This window comes from Anomalospiza imberbis, chromosome 34 (assembly GCF_031753505.1).
Source record: "Anomalospiza imberbis isolate Cuckoo-Finch-1a 21T00152 chromosome 34, ASM3175350v1, whole genome shotgun sequence".
In the NCBI taxonomy this organism is placed as follows: Eukaryota; Metazoa; Chordata; class Aves; order Passeriformes; family Viduidae; genus Anomalospiza; species Anomalospiza imberbis.
Genome location: NC_089714.1, coordinates 793,159 through 817,168, shown reverse-complemented (window position 1 = coordinate 817,168; position 24,010 = coordinate 793,159). Strand labels below are relative to the sequence as shown.

General features: G+C 54.4%; 1 protein-coding gene, 1 long non-coding RNA gene and 2 pseudogenes across 4 annotated transcripts in view; 2 read left to right on the top strand and 2 right to left on the bottom strand.

The window, feature by feature from the left end:
* LOC137464017 (zinc finger protein 850-like) overlaps positions 1-24,010 on the bottom strand; it is a 646,379-nt pseudogene that overhangs the window by 343,461 nt on the left and 278,908 nt on the right.
* LOC137464016 (zinc finger protein 850-like) overlaps positions 1-24,010 on the top strand; it is a 506,586-nt gene that overhangs the window by 335,061 nt on the left and 147,515 nt on the right. The window lies entirely within an intron of this gene.
* Positions 5,561-7,021, top strand: LOC137464009 (olfactory receptor 14C36-like; annotated as a pseudogene).
* Positions 15,403-24,010, bottom strand: part of LOC137464025 (uncharacterized) — a 58,239-nt gene continuing 49,631 nt past the window's right edge. Inside the window, exon 2 of the long non-coding RNA XR_010994047.1 lies at positions 15,403-15,438. This is a non-coding gene — a long non-coding RNA (uncharacterized lncRNA). The remainder of the gene's footprint in view (positions 15,439-24,010) is intronic.

Here is a 24,010-nt window from a genome sequence, read left to right as displayed (position 1 = left end):
AAGGCTGAGAAATGGCTCACTGATTCCCAAGTACGAAAATATGAAGCCATCTTAATAGATAATGGTTTAGAGCTAGTAGTGAGTAACCAACTCAGCCCTGCCCAGTTTTAGATGGAAAACCTGGTGAGGAATTAATATGTAATTGCCTAGAAGTTATAAACTATCAAACTAAAGTAAGAGAGGACCTAACAGATCAACCACTCCAAGGTGGAAAACGATTGCATATTGATGGATTTTCACGGGTAATCCAGGGCACAGGGTATTGGGGTAGGCTATAGCAGATGAAGAGTTAGTGGCCCTAGAAAAAGGAAAGTTACCTTCCAACTGGTCAGCCCAAGCATGTGAGTTGTATGCCCTAAAGTGAGCTCTGGAAATACTCACACAGAAAAGAGAAACAATATATACAGACTCAAAATATGCTTTTGGAGTAGTGCATTCCTTTGGAAAAATTTGGGAAGACAGTGGGCTATTAAATTCAAGGGGAAAGGAACTAAAAACTTCTTTAGAAGTGTTAGAAACTTTACAATTACCAGAAGAAGTGGCAGCAGTATATGTTAAAGGACATAAGAAAGGAGTGACTCAAGAAGCACGAGGGAACCATTTAGCAGATTTAGATGCTAAGAATTCAGCTGAATCAGGGACAGAAAAACTAATGACATCATTAACCCCTATGAGAGAAATGGAAGAAGTCCCCGTATTCAGTGAGACAGAAGAGAAAGAATTCCTCAAAACAGGAGCCAAGAAAGATAACAAAGGGAAGTGGAGATTAGCAGATGGGAGGCAAATGTTGAATGAACCCCTTGCCAGAAAAATGCTAGAAGGCAAACATGGGACAACACACTGGGGTACACAAGCGCTAAGTGATCAATTTCTGAGGGACTGGGCCTGCATAGGAATTTTTGGAATAGCTAAGCAGGTAATTGAAAGGTGTGTGATATGCCAACAAGTGAGTAAGAAAATCATGAGGAAAACACCAGGGGAAGGCGAGAACTAGCCTTACAGCCCTTTCAAAACATCCAAGTAGACTTTACGGAGCTTCCCCAGGTACAACGGTGGAAGTTTTTGCTAGTGATAGTAGGTGACCTGACTCATTGGGTAGAGGTAGTACCCACGGTTAAAGCCAATGCCAATGTTGTGAGTAAAACACTTCTAGAATCAATCATTCCCCAATATGGGATGGTGAACAGCATTGACTCAGACCAAGCATTTCACCTCTAAAATACTGCAAAAAGTTGTTCAAACCCTGGGAGTAAATGGGAATTGCACACTCCATGGCATCCACAGAGTTCTGGTCACAGTGAGAGGATGAATCAAACTCTTAAAAGAGCTCTAGTTAAGCTGATGACAGAAACCCAGATGTCATAGATAAAATGTCTCCCTTTAGCCTTATTAAGAATTAGAACCCAATCCCAGTCAGATCTGGGGGTCTCACCCTATGAAATGATATTTGGTTACTCTTTTTGACCTCACCCCAGAGGGTTGCCATCTATGAGGAAGAGGAAGCCAATGGCAAGAAATATGTTATGTCTATAGCAGAAACCTTAGAAGGGCTAAGACATAAAGGGGCAATTCCTCAAACTACCACCCTGGATTTCAGAGTCCATAACATTAATTCTGAGGATTTGATCAAGTAATGATCAAGTCATGGAGAGATCACCCTTTAACTCCTCAATGGGAAGGTCCCTTTCAGGTACTGCTCACCACCGAATCGGCCGTGTGAACTGCAGAGTGGGGATGGACTCATGCCAACAAATGGACTCAGGCCAACAGACTTAAAGGCCCAGTAGAAGAACCCAAAGAGTGGACTGTAACATCCAGGCCAGGTGAAACAAGATTGACTCTCAAGCAGAGACTGAAAGACAACCAGAAAAACACCAAGACGCCCAAAGTCAAGCTTCCACCAGCCAGTTTGAGAACTGTCTTCCTGCTTTAATGGGTGAGAATTACCAGCACCTGTTGAGGGGAAGTACACAAGGGACTGTAAGAGGTAATGGGACAGCTTCTTTAAGAAAATAAGACAAAGGAAGGAGGGCAAGACCCCTTTGTTCGCTACCAAGAAGATGGCATAGCCCTGCTGTGGGTAGCAACCCTGTAGGCATGGTAAGGTAGGGACAAAAGGCCATATCGGACTGCTGTCATTCCCCAACTGTCTTTGAATACAACAGGGACTGGAGGGCAAGACCGAGCTGGCCTCTGAACCCCTAAGATACACTGACTATGGGTAGCAACCACATAGGCATGATAGATGGGAGTCAAAGCCATCCTGGATCTCTGTTAGGCCCTTTTGTCCATTCCAAATAAGTGTGTCTAAGGAAAACCTGAGATTTTTCCTCCTGTTCCCACTGTCCTTGCCCACATCAACAGATGCTAGTATGACTCATTCAAGAGAGAGAGAAATTTTTTTACTTAATTTTTCCAGCAAAATGACTTGTAAAAACAGAAAACGGGGGGTTGTTACAGATGGGTAATCCTATGGTTGACTCTCACAGTTAAGGGGTGAATATTAAGTATATGTTAAGAGAAGTTGTGTAGGTGTATAGTTATCTTTCCCTTCCCTCTTGCATTGTTATCATGGGATGCCCTCAGTAGTCAGGGCATTTGGGAGGGTCGGCTTGTTGCTATGGCAGCGCCTGAGCTCCAATCAAGCTGTAAGAAAGTGATCTCCACCACTGGACAGCGAAGGAGGAGTGGATTGACAAGACTTTGGGAGGGGCTGGAGGTATAAAAGACAGAACATCCATTTTGTAGATGAGCACATGGTGACTGAATCCTTTGTTCCTGGTGCTGTATTCTTTGCTTTATTCATTCTTCTATTGTATTTTGATAAGGTCTTAATGAAACCATTTAAATTCTTGAAAGTGAAAATTGTTTCTCACATGGGGTTGGGGAAAGTGGGGCAAGGTTGTCCACACTGGGTCAGACCTGAGGGTGAAACTTCTCTGACCTGGCCAGACCTCCTTAGGAGCGGCCCTACATCAATATCAATCACAGAATGCTGCAATCAGCTCTTCTCTAAAGAGGACAGTTATAAAGACACTCCTTAAAATAGGAATACATATTTCGTAGAAGCTCTTTGAAATATTTCTCCATAACTGTAAAAAGCAAGCTTCTTAATGAACTGCATTAAAGCAGAGGGAAATCAAGGCAGAGCCATGGCTTCTCAGGAATTGCTTGATCCTAATGAGCCCCGTGGTGCATTTGGAGCTGAGACCTGGATACTCAGGGCCTGAGAGGAGGTTGCACAAACCTGTCCAGGAGTCAAAGTCAGAGGAAAAACCCAAAGTTTCTCGAGCCATTAATGGGTGCCACTGAGGTCCATCCCCAACACAGGCTCCTCATGGACTTCTTGGAGGAGAGAACTGGAGGCCAGGATGGCACAAAAACCTCTCAGAGACTCAGAGTGAAAAGGACAATCCAAAGTAACTTAAATTCTTTGAGTATCTCAAAGCATCAATGAACCCCACTGAGTGTCAGTGCAAAGCTCTCAAGGGACTCGTTAAAGCAGATAATTGGGGCCATGATTGCACAAACCTCTCACAGAGTCTGGATCAAAAGGGAAACACCAAGTACCTGAAAAGAACTGAAGCACCTTGAAGCATTCATGAGCCACACTGAGTCTTGTTCCTGACAAAGCCTTTCCAGGGACTAATTACAGCAGATAATTGGAGCCCATGATTGCACAAAGCTCTCAGAGACTCCAAGGCAAAAGCCAAAGCCAAAGTGCTTTGAAAAACCTGCAGTCCCTGGGAGCATGAAGGAGCCCCCAGGGCCATTCCTGAGCAAGGCTCCCCAGGGACTCCTTCCAGCAGATCCTTGAGGCCAGGGATGTGGGCCAGGGGGGGATGCTGAGGGCAGGACAAGGGGCTGACAGTGCCCAGCCTGGCTGGGGCTGTGCCAGGAGGCCCCAGTGCCTCAGGACAAGGTGTCTCCTGACAGCCCTTGGTGGCACAGAGCCTGCTGTGCCCCAGGGCACCAAGACTTGGCTTCTCTTTGTCCCCACCTGTCATCAGTGCCTCCAGTTCTCTGCTCTGCCTGGGGCCTGGGGACACTTTCTCAGTGGTGTCCCTCAGTGGGACCCATTAAAAGTCAAAGAAACTTTGGAGCTGGATTCTGACTTGGAGCTCTGGAGAGGTTTCTGCAGCTCCCTCTCAGGGCCTGATGTTCAGGGCCTGAGCACAAAGCCCCAGAGGGTCATTAAAGTCCTTGTGCTGTGTCTGTGCTGCTGAGCTGGGCCGGGCTCCTGGCCCAGAGGGTGATCCTGGTAACCAAGGAGAGCTTCAAAAGCACATTTCTCTGGATGAGCAGCTCTTCTCCCAGCCCAGCAGGGCTGGGGCACTGCCTGCAGCCAGCCCGGGCACAGCACAGAGGCACAGAGAGCTTCCATCAGTCAGGGCTGGGAAGGTGCTGAGAAGTGCCTGGGGCAGAATCACTGGCAGCCCTTGGCACAGGAACCTCTGGCTGCAGGACAATGCTGCTGCAGCTCCTGGATTGATCTCCTACAGCTGGAACATCCCAGTGCCCACAGACTCTGTGAGTACAACACTTGAGTATTTTTGGTACAGGGGGGGTAAATGCTCATGAATCTCTGACATGCTGAGGGGTTCTGATCAATCATAGAATTTTCCATAACAAGGATTTTGATAAAAATGAGGAAATCTCCAAAGACTTTGTATCCAGTTTCCTACTACTGGAGAATGGCAGGGATGGAAAGATAAATAATAAAGGATTATTATGAAGTATTGATTATGAATTTTGACTAGCACCTGAGACATCCAAACTGTTACTTTTAGTGATCAGTCGGTTCACAGTAGATCCCTAATGTGCTTTCAGCCACTCTGCCCATGGACAGTAGCAGCATCACCTCTGCTGGAGCCATCAGGCTCAGTCTGAGCTGTCCTTTCTCTAAGCTGCAAACAGAACCTGCCCCCAGCCAGTGCCCTGCAAACAGGCAGGGTTCTGTCAGGCCAAGGAGCGTGCACAGAGATTTGGGGTCTGTGAGTGCTGGCAGGGAGAGATCAGGCACAGGGAAACACCTGCAGGAGGAAAATCCCCAGGAAACACAGAGAAGATCAGGGAAAGAGAGAAAACAAAACCCAGAAATGCTGTGGCAGGGAGAGTTTAGAGATGTCCAGAGGATCCCCTCCAGTGCAGCCCCTCCCTCTGAACAAGCCCCCTCCCTCCTGTCCCCCCAGCCAAGCCTCTGCCCTCAGGGCCGGGGCTCCAAGGCGTGCAGCCCCTCCTGTGCAGGCAGAGCTGCAGCAGAGCCGTGGGGCAGCTCTGCAGCCCCGGGCCCAGTTCCCTCTGCAGAGCACAGGGCTGGGAGCAGCTGCCCGGCACTGGGGGCTCTGGGAGGGGGCACAGCTGGCTCAGGGTGACACAGCTGTCCCCAGTGCCCGGCTCTGGGCAATGCTGTCAGTGCAGCCAGGGAAGGAGCTGCATCTCCCTGCATCCAGTGCCATCAGAAGGACACTTGGAAGTCTCCCTGAGATTTCAGTCCAAGCTGGATTGATGGGGAAAGGCAGAGGTGTTCTGACACTGAAAATGCTGCTGGGTTTGTGAAATGAGCAACGTGAGTCCTTGGCTACAAATGTGGAGCTGGGCTGTTCTGGATCCATCTGTCTCAGTAGCACCATAGTGTTTTTAAAAGAAACATGAGAGTGAACATCCTTCATTTGAAAAAGTGAAAGCCCAGAGAAACTCCAAAGAGAATGAAGTGACAGACCATCTCCCCTCAGTTTCCACTCATAATCTTCCCTCAGGGAATTCTGTTCCACCAGAGGGAGGCAGGAATGTTGAGTATTTCTGATATCCAAGAATACCAGGAGAGACATGGGGGGAGCTTAAAATGAAAACCTCTAAACTCTTAAACACAGAAGAGTGTCCGTGTGTGTTACAGAGGAGGGTGTATGGGAAATGGATTTGGTTTTGGTTACAGGTATCTCCTCTAACTCTTCTCTGTCCTTTCTCCATGAACAGGTCCCCATGTGCAGCCACAGCCAATGTCCAACAGCAGCTCCATCAGCCACTTCCTCCTGCTGGCACTGGCAGACACGCGGCAGCTGCAGCTCCTGCACTTCTGCCTCTTGCTGGGCATCTCCCTGGCTGCCCTCCTGGGCAACGGCCTCATCATCAGCGCCGTAGCCTGCGGCCACCACCTGCACACGCCCATGTTCTTCTTCCTGCTCAACCTGGCCCTCAGCGACCTGGGCTCCATCTGCACCACTGTCCCCAAAGCCATGCACAATTCCCCCTGGGACACCAGCACCATCTCCTACACAGGATGTGCTGCTCAGGTGTTTCTGCTTATCTTCTTCATGGGAGCAGAGCTTTCCCTCCTGACCATCATGTGCTAGGACCACTACGTGTCCATCTGCAAACCCCTGCACTACGGGATCCTCCTGGGCAGCAGAGCTTGTGCCCACATGGCAGCAGCTGCCTGGGCCAGTGGCTTTCTCTATTCACTGCTGCACACGGCCAATACATTTTCCCTGCCCCTGTGCCATGGCAATGCCCTGGGCCAGTTCTTTTGTGAAATCCCCCAGATTCTCAAGCTCTCCTGCTCACAGTCAAACCTCAGGGAACTTGTGCTCCTTGCTGTTAGTGCCTGTTTAGGACTTGGCTGTTTTGTGTTCATGGTTTTCTCTATGTGCAGATCTTCAGGGCTGTGCTGAGGATCCCCTCTGAGCAGGGACGGCACAAAGCCTTTTCCACCTGCCTCCCTCACCTGGCCGTGCTCTCCCTGTTCCTCAGCACTGGCATATTTTTCTACCTGAAGCCCCCCTCCATCTCCTCCCCATCCCTGGATCTGGCCCTGTCACTTCTGTGCTCAGTGGTGCCTCCAGCCCTGAACCCCCTCATCTACAGCCTGAGGAACCAGGAGCTCAAGGCTGCAGTGAGGAGACTGATGACTGGATGGTTTCAGAAACATTAAACTGCTGGCCAATTTCTGCAAATCACTTGTAATAAAAGTAATCTTTGATGCTTCTTGTTGCTTTCATTTTGGAGGTTCTTTTTTTTTTACTTTTTTAATATTGTCTACAATAAATGAAATCTTTTCTGCCATTTCTCTCTTTGTTTCTCTCCACCTTCCATGTGGCCACAGACTGTGTCAATGAGGGGCTGCACCCCTCAGGGCTTTAAAGGAACTCAAGGATGTCCCAGCAAAGTTTTCTGCAGAGATGCCCTTTTGTTGCCTTCTCTGGAGCTGCAGCAGCAATGTCTGTGTGCAGAGCTGGGGGCAGATCAGTGCTGGCACAGCAGCTGTGCCCAGCAGCAGCAGCACTTGGTGTTGCCAGTGCTGCTCCCGTGGCCCTGCCCCGCTGCCCTGGTGGCCCTGGTGTTGCTGCAGGGCCTGAGTGCTCTCGGGGCCGGGCACAGTCCTGGGGGTGGCAGTGCTGGGGCTGCAGCAGGGACAGCCCATGGGCACTGCTGGGGCAGCGCTGATGCCTCAGGCCAGGGCCTGGGGGCTCCAGGCTCCTTGCCCAGGCTCTCTCAAGAACACGGCCAGGCCAATGCTCAGCACAGAAAACCCCCGTGAGCAGCCCCAGGCTGGCTATGGGCAGGCTGGGGGCAAACAGCATGGCTGGTGCTCTGCAAGGGCCCTGGGGGAGACGGGAAGGAGCAGCAGAGCAGGGGCTGATCCATCCCCAGTGCGCTGGACAGCCCAGGGCAGCGTCCCAGAGCGTCCTGATGGAGCTGCCAACAACATCCCCCCTCTGCAGCCCTGGCCTCTCCCCCAGCTCACACAGGTGCCGCATCCTTGCAGGCACAGCCACGGCAGCGCTGGCTCAGGAGCCCCTGTTTGCATTGCACACAGCAGGCGGGAGCACCCCCATGCTGCTTCTGTGGGGACATGAACCTGAGGGAGCACAAATGCCATCAGCCCCTGGGGCCAGGGAGGGCTGGGGGACACCAGGGAAACCACTCAGCTTTGTCCTGGCCTCTGCAGTCAGCCAGAAAGTTTGTTCCCATCAGCTGGGAGTTTCCTGTCCCACTGCAGACGCTGCTGCTCAGAGCCAGGGCTGCCTGGCAGCCACCCCCAGACTGCCCTGAGCATTTCCTTGGCTTCACCTTTGCTTTATTTGCTCTTTCTGCTACGATTTTCTTCCCATTGCCCATCCCTGTTCCCTCCCCTGCAAACAGCCCGTCCCTGTTTGCCCTTTCCTCTCTGGCCCCACTCCCCATTCCAGTTCCTGACTTGGCACCATGGGAACGTCCATTGGGGAGCAGGATCATCCCACAAGTGCTGCAGGAATTGTCTGCAGGCTCCTGCAGTGCCTCGTCCTGCTCCCTTGCCAGAGGCACCCCAGGCCAGGGGGCACATCTGGGCTGCTGTGTCTGGCTGTGGGGCTGCCTGTTCTGGGCAGTGAGGAGGGGCTGCAGAGGCTCTGCAGGACTGACAGGATGGGCTTTGGGGCTGTGAGGAGAAGCTGAGGGACCTGGGCTGCTGGAGCTTCTGAAGAGGAGGCCCAGGGCTCCCCCTGCAACTTCTCCAAGGGTGGTTTCAGAGAATCACAGAATCAGCAAGGCTGGAAAAGACCTTGGAGATCATCAGGTAAAACCTGTGCCCTGACACTGCCTTGTCTCTTCTGAGCCTCCTCTTCTCCAGGATCAACAACCCCAGCTCCCTCAGCCGCTCCTCACAGGGCCTGTGTTCCAGACCCCTCACCAGCCTTGTTGCCCTTCTCTGGACACGCTTCAGCCTTTCCATGTACTTCCTAAATTGGGGGTCCCAGAACTGGACACAGCACTCGAGGTGCTGCCCAACCAGTGCCAAGCACAGGGGAAGAATCACTGCCCTGGTCCTGCTGGCCACACCATTCCTGATCCAGGCCAGGAGCCATTGGCCTTCTTGGCCACCTGGGCACACGGCTGGCTCATGTCCAGCCTGCTGTCCATCAGTCCCTGCAGGTCCCTTTCTGCCTGGCTGCTGTCCAGCCACTCTGTCCCCAGCCTGTAGCGCTGCAGGGGTTGTTGTGGCCAAAGTACAGGACTCGGCAATTGGTCTTGTTAAACCTCACCTTATTGGATTTGGGGGCTGGATCCAGCCTTTCCAGGTCCCTCTGCAGAGCCCTCCTGCCTTCCAGCAGATCAACACCCCCAGACAACTTGGTGTCACCACGGTTCCATGAGGCCCCAGAGTGTCCCAATGGTGTCCATGATTCCATGAGGCCTCCCAGTGTCACAATGTCCCTTTGGTTCCATGGGACCCTTGGTGTCACAAAGTCCCTTGGATCCTTGGGCCCTGCAGTGTCACAATGGCACCGTGGTGCCCCAGGGCCCTGCAGTGTCCCAATGGATCCTTGGTTCCATGAGGTCTGGCAGTGCAGCAATGCTCTCCTTGGTTCCCGCTGTCTCCCACACCTCCCACTGTCAGGCTATAGAAGGACACCTGGCCGATGAAGGGGAGTGGGAGTGGGTACCTACTCGAGGAGGTAATAATAAAAATCCCTCCCAACCCCCTCTCCCAAGCCAGGTGCCACTTCAGAGTCAGTATGATCCCCTGGATCTGGAGAGTCAGCCAGATGGTTTAGAAGAAAATTATCTGCACAGTGAGCCTCCCAATTATGATTCAGCTGTGAGACAGATCAGCACCTCTAACATCAAAGAGAAAGAAGGGTAATCGTGGTGGGTGACTCCCTTCTGAGGGGAACAGAGGGCCCCATATGTCGACCAGACCCACCCCACAGAGAGGTCTGCTGCCTCCCTGGGGCCCGGGTACGGGATATCACTGACACACTGCCTGGGCTGATTCAGCCCTCTGATTATTGCCCACTGCTGATACCCCAGGCTGGCAGTGATGAGATTGAGAAGAGGAGTGTCAGGGCAATTAAAAGGGACTTTAGGGCATTGGGTCAGGTGGTTAATAGGACAGGGGCACAGACAGTCTTTTCCTCAGTCCCTTTGGAGTCTGAGAAAAACGCTGAAAGCAATAGGAGAGCTCACATTATCAACGAGTGGCTCAAGGGTTGGTGTCATCGACAAAATTTTGGATTCTTTAATCATGGGGCAACTTTTACAGCACCTGGCCTGCTTGGACCAGACAGGCTCCATCTTTCTGGGAAGGGCAGAAGAATTTTAGCTCATAAACGGGCAGAACTTATTGAGAGGGCTTTAAAGTAGGTCTGAAGGGGGAGGGAGATGTAGCTGGGTTCTCTGGAAGCAGGCTTGTGGGTGGTAAGCCTGAGTTAGGGGTGAAATCAGCAGCCCAGCTGAGGTGCATGTACACCAATGCACACAGCATGGGTAACAAACCAGAAGAGCTGGAGGCCATGGTGCAGCAGCAGAGCTATGATGTAATTGCCACCACAGAAACAGGGTGGGACGACTCACATGGCTGGAGCGCTGCACTGGATGGCTGCAAGCTCTTCAGGAGAGACAGGAAAGGGAGAAGAGGTGGAGGGGTGGCCCTTTACATTAGGGAGGCTTTTGATGCTACGGATGTTGAAACTAATGATGATGAAGTCGAATGTCTATGGGTGAGAATTAGGGGGAAGGCCAACAAGGCTGACATCCTACTGGGAGTCTGTTATCATCCACCCAGCCAGGAAGAAGAGGTGGACAACTCATTCTATAAGCAGCTAGAGAATGTTTCAGGATCGTCAGCCCCTGTTCTTGTAGGCGACTTCAACCTGCTGGTCATTTGCTGGGAACTCAATACAGCAGAAAAGAGGCAGTCCAGGAAATGTTTAGAGTTTGTGGAGGACAATTTTTTGTTGTAGCTGGTGAGTGAGCCCACCAGGGGAGGGACTATGTTAGATCTGTTGTTTGTAAATAGAGATGGGCTGGGGGGAGATGTGGTGGTTGGAAGTCACTTGGGGCACAGTGATCATGAAATTATAGAATTCTCAATATTTGGTGAAGTCAGGAGGAACACTAATAAGACTTTTACCCTGGACTTCTGGAGGGCAGACTTTGGCCTACTTAGGAGACTTATTCTGAGAGTTCCTTGGGAAGCAGCCCTTAAAAACAAAGGAGTTCAGGAAAGGTGGGCGAGCTTCAAAACAGAGATCTCGAGGGCACAGGAACAGACTGTCCCTGTGTGCCAAAAGATGAGTCGATGAGGCAAACTTCTAGCCTGGATGGGCAACGAGGATTTGAAGGAACTTAGGAAAAAAAAGAGGATGTATAATCTTTGGAAGGAGGGTCAGGTCTCTCAGGTAGTATTTAAAGGACTTGCTAGGGCATGTAGGGAAAAAATTAGGGAGGCTAAAGCTCAGTTTGAACTTAAAATGGCAGCTTCCGTTAAGGCTAATAAAAATGTTTTTAAAAACACATCAATGGCAAAAGGAAGGGTAAGACCAATCTTGGTTTTTTAAGAGATGTGGAAGGGGATTTAATAACTGCAGATGAGGAGAAGGCAGAGGTGCTCAATGCCATTTTTTGCCTCAGTTTTTAGTGAGAAGACGATTTGCCTTCAGGACAACTGTCCTCCTGGGCTGGTAGATGGTGTCAGGGAGCAGAGTGGGCCACTGTTATCCAAGAGGAGGCAGTCAGAGAACTGCTGAGCTGCTTGGATGTTCATAAATCCATGGGACCAGATGGGATCCACCCCAGGGTGATAGGGAACTGGCAGATGAGCTTGCCAAGCTGCTCTCCATCATTTACCAGCAGTCCTGGCTCACTGGTGAGGTTCCAGATGACTGGAAGCTGCCCAATGTGACACCCATTCACAGCAAGGGTGGGAAGGAGGATCCTGGTAATTCCAGGCCAGTCAGCCTGACCTCAGTACCCGGTAAGGTCATGGAACAGTTCACACTGAGTGCCATCACACAGCACTTCCAGGATGGCCAGGGTGTCAGACCCAGCCAGCAGGGGTTTAGCAGGGGCAGGTCGTGTTTGACCAACCGGGTCTCCTTCTATGACCAGGTGACACTCCTGGTGGATGCAGGAAAGGCTGTGGATGTGTCTATTTGGACTCCAGCAAGGCCTTTGGCACTGTCTCCCACAGCACACTCCTGGAAAAGCTGCAGTCCACGGCTGGGACAGGAGCACTCTGTGCTGGGTTCAGAACTGGCTGGATGGCCGGCCCAGAGAGTGGTGGTGAGCGGTGCTGCATCCAGCTGGGGACAGTCACCAGTGCTGTCCCTCAGGGCTCTGCGCTGGGCCAGCTCTGTTCAATATTTTTATTGACCACATGGATGAGGGGATTGAGCTTTTCATTAGTAAATCTGCAGATGACACTAAGCTGGGAGCGTGTCTCCATCTTTTGGGAAGTAGGAGGGCTCTGCAGGGACACCTGGAATTGCTGGATGGATGGGCAGAGTCCAGGAAGATGAAGTTCAATAGGTCCAAGTACCCAGACCTGCATTTTGGCCACAATAACCCCCTGCACAGCTCTAGGCTGGGGACGGTGTGGCTGGACAGTGCCCAGGCAGAAAGGGACCTGGGAGCACTGGTCGACAGCAGGCTGGACATGAGCCAGCAGTGTGCCCAGGTGGCCAAGAAGGCCAATGGCTGCTGGCCTGGATCAGGAATGGTGTGGCCAGCAGGAGCAGGGAGGTCATTCTTCCCCTGTAGTTGGCTCTAGTGTGCTTGGCATTCTTCCCCTGTAGTGAAACCGTACCTCTAATGCTGTGTCCAGTTCTGGGCTTCCCAATTTAGGAGGGACATGGAGGGGCTGGAGCGTGTCCAGAGAAGGGCAACAAGGCTGGTGAGGGGCTTGGAACAGAAGTCCTGTGAGGAATAGCTGAGGGAGATGGGGTTGTTTCGCTTGGAGAAGACTCAGAGGTGACCTTATCACTCTCTACAGCTTCCTGAAAGGTGGTTGCAGTCAGGTGGGGGTCGGTCTCTCTCCTAACAACAACTGACAGGACCAGAGGACAGTGTCTTAAGCTGCACCAAGGGAAATTTATGTTTTATATTATGAAAAAAGTTTTTTATGGAAAGGGTGATAAAGTACTGGAATTGTCTGTCCAGGGAGGTGGTGGAGTCACCACCATGGGATGTGTTTAAAAAAAGACTGGATGTGGCACTCAGTGCCATGGTTTAGCTGAGGTGGTGTTAGGGCATGGGTTGGACTTGATGATCTTAAAGGTCTCTTCCAACCCAGCAGTTCTGTGATTGTGTGACATCACAGACCAGGTTGTGACATCATATAGTTGGCTGTGACATCACTGGTTTATTATGTGGCATCACAGCACAGGCTGTGACATCACTGCATGCCTGTATGACATCACAGAGCAGAGCAAGCTGTGAGATCAAAGAGTGTGCTGTGACATTATAGGGTGGCTGTGTTCCATCACTGAAGGTGTTGTGACATCACAGGGTGGGTCTGTGAGCCCACAGAGGTGCTGTGTGACATGTTAAGTGAGTTCTGCCATCACAGAGCAGGCTGTGACATCACAGAGCAGGCTGTGACATCACAGAGGAGGTTGTGATGTCACAAATTCAGCTGTGACATTACAGGCTGGCTGTGTGACATCACAGAACGGGCTGTGAGGCCACAGAGAAGACTCTGCCGTCATAGAAAAGGGCTCTGTGACATCACAGAGCAGCTGTGTGATGCCACAGAGAAGGCTGAGACAATACAGAGTGGGTTGTGACATCACAGAGCTGACTGTGAAATCACAGAGCAGGCTGCGACATCACAGCATGGCTGCATACTATAACAAAGGTCGCTGTGCCATCATAGAGCTGGCTGTGACATCACAGGGTGTCTGTGACATCACAGGGCAGATTTTGTGATATCACAGAGCAGACTGGGACCTCAAAGAGCAGGCTGTGACCTCACAGGACACCTGTATGAAATCACAGGTGGCCTGATACATCTCAGAGTGGGCTGTGTGACATCACAGGGGTTGTGTGAGGTCACTGGGGAGGTCACTCCACCCCTGCCCCCCCTCCCAGTTCCCCCAGAGAAGTCCAACGCTGCTCATGCACAGCGGGGTCCCCTGTCCCACCTGGTCCCCCCGCCCCCGGTGCCGCAGCCTCCCCCAGAGGATGTTCCACGAGATCGACCCCAGAGCCTGACACAGGGACGGGGGCTGGGGCAGTGGGGGGAGGGACAGGGGGACAGGGACCCCCCGGCAGCGTCCCCGTGTCCCCCAGGGCCAGAGCCTGGGCCAGGGCTCCTTCACCCTGTTACCAACGAGGGCTTGAGAGCACTGAAAAAATCCCCAGCAAGGGATCAGCAAAAACCAGATTTAATATTAAGCAACAGCACCACAAAGTTCCTTGGCAAGAGTCACTCTGCTCCTGGAGCCGTTGTGATGGTTGGTCGCCATGGAAACCTGCCCTGGTCCCTTGCTCAGGGCTGCTGTCACTGCCCAGAGCCAGAGGGGATCCCTTGCTGGGGGCTTGTGCCATGGCCACCTGCGCTGTGCCGCGCTGGCCGGTCAGGCGCCGCGGAACCAGCAGCAAACGCCAGGGCCAGGGCCAAAGGCCAGGTCAGCCAGACAGAAAGGGGCAGTGCTGGGCACTGTTTCCATGGCAGCCCTCACTGGGGGTGACACCTGGGTCACCTGTCCTGGCAGTTGCCATGGAAACCCGGCTCATTGGAAATACAAGGGTGGACAGAGGTTTTAGTAGGGCCTGGCACAACGGGACAAAGGGGGGTGGTTTTAAACGAAAGGAAGGGAGGTTCAGATAAGAACAGATAAGGAGGAAATGTTTGATGATGAGGGTGGTGATACACCAGGACAGGTTCCCAGGGAGGTGGTCAGTGCCCCACTCCTAGAAACATTCAAGTCCAGCTGGGACAGGGCTCTGAACAACCTGATCTGGTGAAAGATGTCCCTGCTCATGGCGGGGTTTGGATGAGATGAGCACTGCAGAGCTCTTCCCATCCAAACCATTCCAGGACTGCATGGGCAGAAGGGGCTGCTCAGTGCACTCCATCCACTGCCTTGACTCCTCATGGTCTCTGCTGGACCCCACATCCCACAGCCAAACCCATCCCCTTCTCTGCCTTTCCTCCCCCTACCCCAGGGGCTGGCACAGCCAGGGGGGCACAGGTGACCTTTGGGCTTTGCAGGGCTCAGGCACAAGGGCCGTGGCAGAGTCAGGGCTGAGGTCACACTCTGTGGGCTGGGGCCGAGCCCAGCCAGAAATGAGCCCTGAGGCAGCAGCTCTGCAGTGCTGGCCACCAGGCCGGCTTGCCAAGGGAGGCTTCTGGCCATGCCCTGCAAGCAGCTGCTGCTGCCAAGGCGCCTTTGGTGCCTCAGGCTCTCCCTGGCACAGCTCCCAGCAGGGCACTCTGCCCTTGTGCCCGAGGCCTTCCCTGTGCTGGGGCTGGCCTGGGGCTTTTCCTGCAGCGGGACCTGCCCTGCTCCTGGCACAGTCCACCAAGTCATTCCCCGCATTTCTCCTTTTCAAATTCCTTCCATCACCTACTCTCAGATGTCCAGCCTGTTCTGGTGCTTATCATGAACTGACTGAGCTCTTGATTTATACCAGCTCTGGAGATGTAGAATCACCCAAACTGAACACAGAAACAAACTCCCTCTGTCCCATTTTCATGTTCTAGATCACTTTCCAGGTGTCCATGGAGATGTGGGAATGATTATCACACAACTCTCCATTTCTGGCTGCGGGCTCTGGAGATTCCTTCTCTGCATTCAGTCAGGCTTGTATTCCCTAACAAGTCCTGGTTCCACCTCCTGTTTCCCAAGGCTGGAACAGTCACAATGAAAACCTCACCAATGGCACAACTCCCCAGCTCACCAGGAAAAGAAAGGACAAGCTGTCAAGTTCTCCAAACCTTTGTCCTGCTTGGCTGCAAGACTCCTGCTGCACACCCGCTGTGGAAAGCCAAGAGAAGCTGCAGGTGGTGGCACATCTTGTGACAGGAGCTCAACCTGGCTCTCCAGGAAAGGTTCTTGAGAAGAGCAAACAGGACTGTGGAAAAGATTCCTGGAAAACTGAAACAGCTTTCCAGAAGTGAAATGAAAATTGAAAGAAACAGTCCAAGATGTTTTCCTCTATTTATTTCTCTGCTCCCTTTCTCCATCTTGCACTGCTTCTCCATCCCATTAATTCCAAATGCATCTCACCTCTAAGATCAGTGACTTAGCAAGTTCTAGACACTCGAAAGTACCATGACCTACACAGTTTGCCTTCCAGTTTTTGCTGGAAAGCAACGCCGGAGCCATAAGTGCAGGGCCAGGACCAGGGAATCCTTCAGCCAAGGAATGTGCCCCGATAGGGTTTGATCCTCAGCTTGGACAATGCACGGCAGCGACCGAGGAGATACCTCTGCCCCCGTGCAGGAGTCCAGACTCTGGGTCTGGGCTGAACAGGGCAAAGTTCCCGTCTTTGGACGGGCTCAGGGGCTGCCCGCAGAGAGCGGGGGGCTGGGCGTGGGGGTGAGCGGGCAACGGAAAAACGGACACGGGGACAAACGGCCCCGGAGCTTCAGTTGCAGCAGCAGCAGCAGCGGCGGCAGCAGCAGTAGCAGCAGCAGCTAAAGCAGAGACTCCCTCTTGATTCTCCTCTCCCTCTCCCGCTGTCCCGCACTGTCTCCCGCTCTCCCTTTTCCGCTGTCCCCTCCTCTCCCAGTCTCTCTCTCTCCCCATTCCCGGCCGGGCCATGCCCCCGGCCCGCCCCCGGCTCCGGGCGGGGCTGCCCCATCCCCGCCCCCGGCCGTCCCGCCGGGGTCTCGCCTCCGCCCGGCTCTGGCCGTGCTGGCGGTGGCGCTTCTGGGCGGGCATCGGTGCCTGGGGCTGGGCCGGCATCGCCTCGCTCTGGCTCCGCCTGGCCCGAGCCTGGCCCCGGCCCCGGCTCCTCCCGGGCCCCGCGGAGGACACACGCGGCGCGGCCGCTGCCGCCGCCTCCGCTGCGGCTTCCCCGGCCCGAGCTCCGCCGCTCGGCAGCGCGGCCGCCGCCCCCGAGCCGCCGCTGTCCCGTTGCCGGGAGCGAACGCCTGGGGAGGGCCGGCCCGGGGCGGTCGGGGGGCGCTCGGGGGCCGCTCCTGGCCCCGGGCCGAGCGCTGACAGCCGCGTCCCGCCCGCAGGGAAGGCGCAGCAGGGCCTGAAGGAGCGGTACCGGCTGGGTTCGCTGCTGGGCAGCGGCGGCTTCGGCAGCGTCTTCGCGGCCACGCGGCGCTCGGACAGCGCCCCGGTGAGCGGCGGGGGCCGGTGGCGGGCGGAGGAGGAGGAGGAGGAGGGAGAGGAGGGGGAGGAGGAGGGATAGAAGGAAAAGGAGAAGGGAGAGAGGGGAGGAGGAGGAGGAGGAGGAGGGGAGAGGATGGGGCTGGAGCTGGGGCTGGGGCTGAGGCTGGGCATGGCGGGCGGCGAGCTCAGCCCGCTGCTGCTCTTGGCTTGCAGGTGGCCATCGAAAGGGTGCCAAGGAACCGCGTCCGGCACTGGGGCGAGCTGGTGAGTGAGCGGGGCCAGCGGCAGAAGCCGGGCCGTGCCGGGCGGGGATGAGCCGAGGCCCGGCAGGGTGGGAGCCACCAGGACGCCTCGAGGGAGAGCGGGCGTGGGGCCAGCGCAGGGCACAGAGCATCCCGTGCTGGGTGAGGGGTTCCCGACCCCCGGCACGGCATCAGCCCCACTGACGGAATTGCGTTCCTCCTGCAGCCCAACGGCACCAGCGCACCCCTGGAGATCGTGCTGCTGGACAAGGTCTCCACTGGCTTCCCCGGTGTCGTCCAGCTGCTGGAGTGGCTTGAGCTCCCCAAATACATCTTGATCGTGCTGGAACGCCCAAAGCGGTCTCAGGACCTGCACCATTTCATTCGGGCACGGGGGTTCCTATCCGAGGAGGTGGCGCGGGATCTGTTCCGCCAGGTGCTGGAGGCCGTGCGGCACTGCACCAGCTGTGGGGTCCTGCACAGGGACATCAAACCAGGGAACATCCTGGTTGACCTGGCCACCAGGCAGGCCAAATTGATTGACTTTGGCTGTGGCACCTACCTGCAAGACACAGCCTACACTCGCTTTGCAGGTGAGCCCACGCAGGGGTGTGCTCTCGGTCCTGGCATCTCATGGCCCAACATCTCACAGCCCAAGCTGGGTGTGGCAGCGGGGATTCTCCCTTTTGCTGTCCTTCATGGCACTGAGATTTCAGCTGAGTTGCGATTGAGCAGGGCTGGGTGGGGAGCCAGCTTCAAGCCCTGCTGGAAGCCTTTGCCTACCACTCTGGGCAGGACTGAGGCTGGGGCTGGGGCAGCCAGCCCAACAAAAACACGGGTGGGTGGGGGTAGCAGAGAGGGGGGCCGTAACCTGTGTCCCAGCTGGTTTGGTGTGCAGGTGACAAAGGGCTTGGACTGCTCCACTCACCTGGTTTGTTTTGGATTCATGATGTTTTTTGGGCAGTGCAGGCAGGGAGGATGAAGGCATGGTTTTCCCAAGACTGGGTGGGATTTGCCTCCTCATGGTCGGGCCTTGCCAGGACTTCTGCTGCCCTCTTCCAACCCCAGTGGCTTCTTTTCCAACCCCGAGTCTGTACACAAGTCCCAGGTGCTGGCGAGAGGGCATCGGTCACCCCGTGTGCCACTGGGGCAGCCCCCACACGCCCAGGGATGCTGGGGCCAGGCTCTGGGAGCAGCAGCATCCCCCTGATGAACCCCATCTGTATTCCACAGGAACACCGTCATACAGCCCCCCGGAATGGATCCACTTTGGATTTTACTACGGCAAGCCAGCTACCATCTGGTCCCTGGGCATCCTGCTGCACCAGATGGTCTGCGGGGAGCACCCTTTCAGGAGGAGCCAGAACATCAGCTGGGACCATCAGCTCTCGCTGCCACAACGGCTCTCTCAAGGTGGATCCTCATCTCTGGCCACGGGGGCAATGGCAGTGCTGGGAGACAGCAGCAGCTCGTGAGCATCCCGCTCTGGCAGCTGCTGAGGAGGTGGCACATGTCCTGCTCTCCTGCTCTCCTCCAAAACAGGGAATTGATGGGGGAGTTTAGGCCCAGCTCTGAGCACATCCAGCGTGGCCTGGGCACGGGAATAGTGGGGCAAAGCCAACAGGAGCCTTCTCCAGCTGACCGGCGGGTTCTGGTTTCTCTGCCCAGAGTGCCAAAATGTGATCAGGCGGTGTTTATCCATGCTGCACTCGGACAGGCCCTCGTTAGAAAAGCTGTTATGTGATCCCTGGCTGCAGGATATTCATCTGCCCTAGAAGAAGGGAGAGAGCCACAGGCACACTTTGATGCAAGGCCCTGGTAAGTTGCAGCTCCACACATGCCTTGGCAATCAGAAGCAAAGGAACCCAGACATTTTGTCCTGCCTGTGTCACTGCCCAGGGGTCATCAGATGGGAACACGCAGCCCTTGTGCTGGAGCTGAGCTGCTCTGCCCAGCACTGGTGGCCGCCATCCGAGCTGGTTTTGCTTGTCCTGGTTCCCTGACAGCTCTGGGCCCTGGGCAGAACCCTGACAGCCTGGGCTCACCTCCGGGAAGGAGAAGGAGCCCCTGGAGAAGCTGTACCAGGTGGGGCTGCTGCTGCTGGGGACAGCGAGGATGACATCAAGGATGACAACCTCTTCCTCCACCTGGTCACCGGCAGCTGAGGATGATGGACTTCGATTCTGGCACCTTCTCCAAAGCCAGGCTCCACAGGAAATTAGCAGGTGAGTCCACACGCAGGGGGATGCTCCCAGATTTGGGCATTGCACAGCCTGGCCAGGAACCAAAGGTTCCCCCTTTGCTGGGGCGGATGCAGCTGTTCCTTCAGTCGGCTGCCAGGCTGCTTTTGGCAGGGCTGGAGGGATGGGCTGGGGTGGTGATGAAATGGGAGTGGGCTCCTGGCCCTGCCAACAGCCCCCAGCACCCACCGTGCCCCGGGCTGGGGCTGGGGCTGGGGCTGGGGCAGCCAGCCCGACACAAACAAACCCCCATGGTGGGAGCAGAGGTGGGATTCCAGAACCTGTGCAGGGGCTGCTTTGCTTTGCAGGCAAGGAAGGGCTTGGGCTGCTCCACTGCCCCTGTTTGCTTTGGGATCACCGTTATTTTGGGGGGCAGTGCAGGGGGGAAGGGAGAAAGCCAGGGCTTCCCTCACCTGTGGGTGGGTTTTTCCCTAGCATGCAGGGGTTGGGCCTTCCTCAAGTCCCTGAGAATAATATGATTTTTGACCTTTTTTCTTGTTCCCCTTTTTGTCTGTAATCCATTTTTAAAATTTTGTTGTGTGTTTTTCTAGAAGAAGCGTTCTAGCTGGGGTCCAGTCTGGATCAGGAAGTGCTTGGGAGCAGCTGTGGCGTGGATGGGCCCTGCCCTTGGAGAAGGCTGAGGACATGGTTTGGGACCAGCTTTTCTTCCAGCGGGGGATGGCGTCAGGTGGGTCCCGTCTGCTTGGCATGGTGGGATCAGAGCTTTGGGGAGATGGCAGCGAGCACAGGAGCATCCTGCTCTGGGCAGCTGCTGAGGGCTGGATGTGCCGTGATGGCTGCAGGCTGGGCACATGTCCTGCCCTCCTGCTCTGCTCCCAAAGGCAGCAGGGATGGGCAGCTCTGGGCACAGCTCTGGGCACGGCCAGCATGGCCTGGGCACCGCGGGCGGCTGGGACAAGGGGACAGGAGCCTTCAGCTGACGGGCGCTTTCTGGTTTCTCTCCTTGCAGCCGGGCTCTGCGGGTGCTGAGGCTGCTCTGGGCTCTGCCAGGGCTCTGCTGGAGCTCAGCAGCGGGCCGCAATCAGCCAAAGAAGAAATGGGGTGACCTGCAGCACAGACCTGCTGGAGCATTTCAGCAACACAGCTCAAGGTTGCAGAGTGTATGCCTCCCAGGGAAAACATGACACCACCCCAAAATAAACTTTTTCAATAGCTTCTGAAATGAAATCAATCTGGGATGACCCCAAATGACATTTTGCAGCTTGCTCAAGCTGTATCTCAGCCCTTCTCTGAACTGTTCTCTCCCCCACCTGCCTTGTACCTTCCAACTGCTCCCTCTTTTCCCCCAGTGAGTTCCCAGCCCATGGAAGTCTCCATCACACTGTTGCCTTCCTTGGTGCCCCTCACCACGAGGAAGGCTGAGCCCCAGGCTTAGGGACTCATCCTGTCACTGGCTGAGGAGCAGCAATGTCTCAGAGGTCCAGTGGGATTTTAGTGTCATTCAGAGCTGCTCTCCAGCCCTCAGCTCTCCTCACTGCTGAGTTCCCACTCCCTTTTCCTCATCCTTGCAGCAGGATGAGCTCTGTGAATCCCCTTGAGCCTCCCCACTCTTCCCAGCCCATGTACCCACCTCAGTTAGGGCTGAAGCTGCAGCTTCTCTGTCTCCTCTGGCACACCAGTCCAGTCCCCTGTGCGGGGAGCCCCAGCCCCAGAGCACAGCACTCAGCAGTGCAGTCCGGGCTGGAGCAGCTGCCCTGCAGCCCTGGCTTAGCTGTTTGTGGCAAGGGGATGCTCCCTGTTTGCAGCTGTCCCTGCAGGATGGCCCCAGGGCAGAGCCCAGCCAGGCTCCCACTGCAGCCCCTGAAGCCTGGAGCAGACAGTGGTTCCAGAGCTGAGGTTCACGGGGAGCACCCAGAGCTGTGGCTTGCAGTCAGTGTTGGCAAATGTTGTGTTCTCATCTCCTGCAGCCTGTGGGGAAATCAACCTGCGCTGCCAGGCCTGTGTGTGCCAGGCCTGTGTGTGCCAGGGGCTCTTGGATGTCTCTGTACCCATGGACAGAAGGCTCTGTGTGTGCCAGGGGCAATTGGATGTCTCTGTATCCATGGACAGAAGGCTCTGTGTGTGCCAGGGGCTCTAGGATGTCTCTGTACCCATGGACAGAAGGCCTTGTCTGTGCCAGGGTTTCCATAATGTCTCTGTGCCCATGGGTATGGAATAGCATGGACACTGAAAGTGTCAGTCCCGTTGCTTGCACGCTCCTTCCTTTGTATACAAAACGCATCCATGCACACCCCCATGTACAGATACATTAAAACGTCAGGGAGGGACAGAGATTTCCCCCAGGGCTCTAACTTGGGCATAACTCACCTTTTAGCCAGTGGCCAGGGGATTTTTTTCCCAGCTTTGTGTGAGAAGGTGTCCAGGAGCTGAAGGAGCAGCATTTAGAAGCAGTTTCAGGATTTCTAGGCAGGAAGTGGAGCTGACAACCATCCACGTAACTCGCCGTATTCATCAGGATGTGCTGCTGGTTCTTTGGGAATATGGCCCAATGGAGACACGAGCCTTGGAAAAATCCCAGCTCTCTGTGGGTTTGTGCAAAGGGGGATCAGCAGAAACACTTTGCGTCTGCTTTGGGGACACAAGGCCCAAGGAGCTGCGTGGCAGAGGGTGACCTGGGCTGGTGGCAGGTGAAGTCCTGGTTCATGACATCCCAGAGTGGCACAGGACAAAGCTCCAAGCACTCCCAACCCCACTGATGAAGTCTTTGTGATGCTGCACATCCTATAGGAAAAGCTGCTGTCACACAATACACTGGGATTTGTAAGTTTCATTTTCAATACTTTAGGTCCAAGTTTCAAACTGCAATATTTTTGTACTCAAGACACAGTCGTGCACAATCCATCTCTCATCCTCCTATTGCTTCAACTCCAATTAAAAAAAAAAAAATCTTAATATTGGAAACAAAACCCAAAGTCTTTAAAATGGATGCTGATGTCAGTCTGTAAGATGGATCCAGGCATGAGAACATGCACAAAGTAAATGAGTTCTCCCTTTAAAAAGATCAGTTACCTCTTAATCCAAAGTTCAAGAAGATTTCACTACACATTTGTTCCTTTTTTTTCTCTTTAATATTTTTATCGGGTTTTTTTTCTTTTTTCTTTTTCTTTTTAAGAAGATAACACATTCTGAAAAAGAAATGTTCAGAAAAATGAGATATATTTCTGATAAATAATGAAAATATTTACTCCTCTGTTTACTTTTCTCTGGATATCCCGATGTAAAAAATCTAGCAGATATGAGCAGAGGTGTCAGGTGTTTGCTTTGGACTAAGCTGGAGTTCAGCACTGCTGACATCCTGATCCAGCCAAGAGTTGCAGAATTCTTTTGCACATCTCGAGCCATGTGTTTGCAGGCACAGCACCTGCAGAGCTGACACACCAGTGCACGTGAATAACTCTGTTACTCCCTCACAGAATTTGGGCTCTGCCCCAGAACGAGGTGCTCCAGCCCTTGGCTCCTGGTTCCCGTGGGGAGCAGCTCCCTTCCCTCTGGCTGAGCTGCTCAGGCAGAGCCCGGCAGCTCCTGGCCCTGCAGGGCTGAGGCTTTTCCCCGTTGCTGGGCACAGACGGATGGAGCAGCACTGCTGGACACGGGCACACAGAGGGACCAGCAGCAGCTGCCTTTGGCCACCTGAGGCTCCAAGGCCCAAACTCAGAGCAGACAGGGCTGGAAGAGACTCGCAGGCTCCCTGCTGGCTCTGCTGCCCCACTTGTGCCCACCTGGGAGCCCCCAGGGCCAGCAGGGACTTGAGATGGCAGCCCTGGGCTCCTGGAGCTTGTGCAAGGAACGGAGCTGGGGACTCCCTGTCCATGGGGAGCTTCCAGATGGAAAAGGCAGCTGTGCCCAGGCAGCTCCAAGGGCAGAGAAAGGAGGGTCTCGACCCCTGGATCTGTGCCAATCCCACAGTCCTGGGCAGCAGCCACCGAGCCCTGGGGGAGCAGAGGGCACAGCAAGAGGGACAAAAGCAGGCAAGGTCAGAGACTGGAGAGAGCCAGACCCGGCAGCAGGAACAGCTGCTCCATTGCACTCTTGGAGAAAGCTCCTGGCTGGTTCAAAGCGCTGAAAGGCGCTGAAGGGCAGAGAGGAGGCCACACCAAACACTGCTCCTGTTTCCACAGCCTCCCCTCTCCGTGTCCCAGAAGGAATTGGATGGACTGCGTTCTTCTCCCCGAGTCGTCCGGTTCAGCACAAGCAGCTGAGCACCAGGAGCTGAAGGAGCTGAAGCCTCAGGCCACAAGAGCTGGGCCTGAGGAGACTTTCTGAGCAAATGAATGCTGCTAACTTGGACCTGGCTGAATGCAGCAGATGGAATCATGGAATTGTTATGTGTATTTTAGGTAATTCGTGCTTGTGAGAAATAGATGTATGAAAAATGTTATATTGGTAAGAAATATTCTGTAAGTTTTTTTAAGCACCCCAACAAGGACGGGCAGGTTGCTTCACAGTATTTCAAACC